Source organism: Rutilus rutilus, assembly GCF_951802725.1.
Source record: "Rutilus rutilus genome assembly, chromosome: 3".
Classification (NCBI taxonomy): Eukaryota; Metazoa; Chordata; class Actinopteri; order Cypriniformes; family Leuciscidae; genus Rutilus; species Rutilus rutilus.
The window spans coordinates 40,884,162-40,889,253 of NC_140211.1; the positions used below are offsets into that span (position 1 = coordinate 40,884,162).

At 38.3% G+C, this 5,092-nt stretch overlaps 1 long non-coding RNA gene across 3 annotated transcripts; it reads right to left on the minus strand.

The window, feature by feature from the left end:
• Positions 1-212: 212 nt before the first annotated feature.
• Positions 213-2,278, minus strand: LOC311288479. 3 transcript variants are annotated; one of them, XR_014626930.1, is made up of 4 exons: positions 1,094-2,278; positions 818-989; positions 580-657; positions 213-480 (listed from the first exon to the last, which is right to left on the minus strand). It is a non-coding gene; the product is annotated as an uncharacterized lncRNA (long non-coding RNA). The 3 variants fall into 3 exon arrangements; XR_014626929.1 differs by having other exon boundaries at positions 213-989; positions 1,094-1,111; positions 1,269-2,278; XR_014626931.1 differs by having other exon boundaries at positions 213-657.
• Positions 2,279-5,092: the final 2,814 nt, after the last annotated feature.

Below are 5,092 nucleotides of genomic sequence, written 5' to 3' on the forward strand. Positions count from 1 at the left end.
ACAATATTAAAAGGATAAAACGTAATGGACAGATATGTGTAGGGAAATTGCAGTTTTATTAACAATGTAGTGTCACCGGTGCAGGCCGGGGCGGACTCGGATGACCAGCCGCCCCTGACTCCAGGCACCACCGTGAGGAGCCGACACCACAGGCACGCAACAGATGGACAAAAGAGGCGGCAAGTAATTGAGTTCAAAGTAACAATCTTTATTGAATAACAATCAACTTGGGAGAAGGATAAGCAACTCTTTTCTTCTAGGGCTATTCGACCGGGGTGGCCGCTGGATCGATTCTTCACGGTCTTCAGGGCACAATAGTGCAATAGTAACTCTAAAAGCTTACTTCACAGCGTGGCTGCACATCTGCAGGACTCAGACGGTAAGTAACAGGTAATGTATTCTTCTCAGTATCAGATATGTCGTCGGGCACAATGGTGGAACAGTGATTCTAAAAGCTTACTTCACAGCGTTGCTGCACATCTGCAAGACTCAGACGGTAAGTAACAGGTAATATTTCTTCTCTCAACAGCAGATTCTCTTATCACAACATGAAGGGGAAATTGTAACTTTAAAACTCACTTCACAGCGTTGCTGCACATCTACAGGACTCAGACGGTAAGTAACAGGTAATGTTTTCTTCTCTCAACAGCAGATTCTCTTACCAAGACATGAAAGGAGAATTGTGACTTTAAAACTCACTTCACAGCGTTACTGCACATCTGCAGGACTCAGACGATAAGTAACAAGTAATATTTCTTCTCTCGACAACAGATTCTCTTATCATGACATGAAGGGAAATTGTGACTTTAAAACTCACTTCACAGCGTTGCTGCAGTCTTCAGGATTCTTCTCCCAGCATCAAACACTTTCACCAGACATTCGCGAGAGACTCAATGGGTGGCTTTACCAGCGAGGCTGTACCTCTTCAGAGCTCAGTCGGTAAGTATAATAGTTCGGACTTTTCCACAGCCATACGGTTTTTCCCGAGACTTGTAATTTCAGAGAAAAAGAGAGGATTAACAAATGCCTTCAATGAGGAATGCTCCACAACAGTACTCAATGGAAGAGAAGATACTACAAAGCATTACTTCACCAGTTCAGTTGTTTCGTTCTGGAATTTGGATGGAGACAAGTAGATCATTTCACAAGAATGAAAGCAGGCATTGGGAGACTTTTCTCAGCATAGCACACAGCACTCGTGTTCACTACAAATCCACAGCATTAATTTGGCGTGCATCAGGTAAGGCAAACAACTGCAAATCACTCACACAGTAGGGCTGATCAGAAGCCTCACTTCATCCATGCATTTCATTGGGAATATTCAACTCTCAGTTCTTCTCCAGTGTATCTGAAACAGACGTCCTCCTCAGTAGTAAATTTCACATTCACAATCTTTTCTTCAAGCTTTACATTTGATTCAATGATGTAATTAATTCACTTATCTTTCTCTCTTCCTCTTCCAGCACAGATCCAAGCAGCAGTTCAATCCAGTAGTATTCCACACACAGCTCTAAACAACAGACTCCAATGGCAGTTCTTCACTTACACGAATTTCCAGGGTTACCGCGTTTAATGTAAGCGCCCAAACAGGAGATCTTCTACCCCCAGACGCGACAACAGAGACCCAGCCGAACACTAGTCCAAGGCAGTGGCGGAGCCAGGATTTTTTCATAGGGGTGGCCAGGCAAGGGCCAGCAACCAGTCTGGGGTGGCACAGAAATCTTAATTATTTTATCATAAAAAATAATTTGACTATAATGTATTGGACTGTTTTAGTGCCTACACAACTGAATAAAGTTATTTTGTACTTAATTGTAATTGAGATAGTAGTGAATTAGGAATCATGGAATACATGAGTGATTTTTTTTTTTTTTATTACCCACCACCTCATGTTAAAATTAATTAAATAGTAATAAAAGGGCACACACTATAGCTAAAGTTCAACTTGCTCAGTTAGCTTGGTTCTGGTTCTCAAAATCTCTAATAGCTTGTTCTACATTGTTGCATCTTCATGGATGAGATAACATGCAGATAATACTGTAGTCCAAATATTATTCAACCTTCAATACGTTTTATATAATCAATGAACTCTTCAACCAATTCTGAGTTTGTCAAAAAAAAATTAACTTTCTATATTAGTTGTCAAAATAAATAATTGCAACAGTTCTATCATACCTAAATTAAAAAGGAAAACAAAAGTTCTCTTTTGAATCCCCATGTGCAAGAATGTGAATAAGGCGGAAGTCAACAGCACATAATGTAAAATGTTATGTTTTTCATAATGTAATGTTGCCAGAATGTAAAATTAAGTTATTTTATGGATTTAAAAATTATCCATTTTTGTTTGTCCTTTACAAATTAACGCAAGATGAATGCCTATCGCACAGTGCTCACATTTATTTGGACATTTAAACATTACATATCCGTTTGTGCCTTATATTGTGATCTCACATAGCAGAATATTTTAATCCAGACACATGTGACACATTTGCGCGTGATGTGCGTACCGCAAGCACAGTACAACTTACCGTATGACAGGAAATTCGTTAGTTTTACTGACATTTGGCCTGACAACATCTCATCTTACCGAAGATAGCCAACTGAATAAGGACAATGCGCTTTTCTCAGCATCTGACAGAAGTGGCACAAGCTTTCACACACATTTTCTAAAATAAAAGTAGCATCAGAAAAAAAGAGAATTACGTTTGTTGTTGACTGCACACTATTCGACTTACTCAAAACGGTCTTGCAACCCACCAGTTGAGAAAGATTGACTCTATATTTACTATGTGCATATCACTGTCTGATGTTCTGCTGAAGCTCATTCGGCACTTGCACATTTCCGCACTCGTTTGACTTGCGCCTGGCGCTGAGGTGAAGAGTGTGCGTCTGAAAAGTCTCACGTTTTTTGTGGTCTTAAAGATGAACTGAACTGGAATTTTGAGTAAAGGTGATATAAAAGATGCATTTTATTTATTCTCATTGGTACAATTTTTAAAGTGGCAGAATTTGTTAAAAGGGATAAAATGGTATGTTGAAAATGTTGTTGTTGTTACACGGGCGCCGCCATCTTGGATTTCAACATTCGGCAACGTCACTGGAATGGTAAGCTACTCCGTTGCTAACCAACACTAGCAGAGCAGCCATTGCATGCAGCCCCTGGATTTCGAGTCCGTAGTGAGCATTTTTTAGCGACAGGCTATTTAGAGAGTTGTACTTTCAATACAACTGGTTCACTGGTGAGGGTTAGGCTAAACCTGAGGCTATTCCGTCAATGTTAAACTTTTCAGGCTGTAGTAGAGGGCAGACCGATAGACCAATGGCAAGTACTAACACCACCGATGCTATCTATGTAACCGCAGAGACAGGGCGCTGAAACGCTCACGTCAAGGCAGAGGACAGAGAAGTATGTTAACTGTTATCATGATAGCAAGCTAAGCAAAGGGCTGGATGTAACGTTGTCACATACACAAACCATATTGTGTTCAATATAGCTTTATAGCGTTCAACAAAACTGAGACACTCATTCATTGAAATTGAGTAACAAAATCAAGCTATATACCAAACGATCCAACCTAGGGAAAGAGCTAGCAGCTAACGTAAACACGTTGGAAGCACTTTTGTCAAACTCCACAAGCTAGCCACCACTCCGACCATATAAACCGTATAAATCATGACTCGTCTCGATAATAATGCGTTTACTAGCTGCTAATAAAACCACAGCAGGTCTGTAAACAGATTCCAATGTCCTACCCACCCTGAAGCTAGCTGATGTCCATCGTCTCAGGGCACATTGTTGATACAGAGGGAGTTCAGGTTTTTTTTTATTGTTTTTTATTGTTTGTTTTTTTTACGTTTCTTCATTCGGATCCATTTGCGATCCATTTCATTCTGAATAAACAAACAACGCAGTTTACATGCTTCATCCTTGTTGCATTATTCACTAAGATAATAATTAATAAATGCACGCACAATTATCCGTTAACTTGATAAATGTTGCAGTCAGATATGTTTTATGCACAAACACATGCCTTTCAACGTACACAATTCAGAAGTAAATGAATATGCAGCAATTTGTACAAATAGAGAGTCTGTAAGCCTACTATACGTGTTGTAGCCATTAAATAAGCTCATTTAGTTTCATTAAAATATTATTTATTTTTTTATTATTATAATTTTTTTCATCTATGTTGAATATAAAAAAGTTAACAACATGAGTAAGATAGGATATGCGCAATATATCGAGAGATATGGAGCGGGTCAGACATGATTTTGACCACTTAATTAAGATTTGCATTGTAGAAAGCCTTTCTTTAAAGTGAATTTCGTTTTGTATAAATTGTATCTTAATTTTAATATTTTTTTCATCAACCTGTATTCAATAAGCAAATATAGCAGACATTATAATCATGGAGGCGTCCGCGCGTCCACTTGCATTGCACGTGAACTGGAGCGCATCTCATCCTAACTTAACCGAAACTCAGTGTATGCCTTACACACATGAGAAATATAGAAAGCTTGAAATGTCTTTAAACGAAACAATTCAAAACGAAAATAAATAGGCTACTCTCTGATTATGTAATGATGTGCATTTCTCTCTATAGGCGCGTTCACTACGGAGATGGCGATCGTCAGCTTAATCTTTGCAGCCGACACTGTTTATTAATATAAATAAATGCATGCGCGTCACCGGATTTACAAATGCACATCTTGCTTGTTGCACGCACACATATTATGTAGGCTACATATTACGAAATAACGAGATATTATGTTGAAATAATTAGGCTAATTATTAATTATCATTATTAATAATAAATCTATAAGAATATTTGATTGAATGCTGAATGTTGCTTGTTCAATTGAATACAATTAATACTTTAATTGTGATAATTAAAATAATTGATTATTAAATATTAAGTGGCCTATGTTTGCTCATTTATTAATACTATTTGTATATATCTAGCACCCCCTCAGCACCTGCGTTAAAAAATTCTCTGGCGCCGCCCCTGGTTATAACGGCCCACGTATTAAAAAAATGGTAGGTTTAAATCGGGCTTGGGTTCATAATTACAGTTAATGTGTCAGGCCGGGC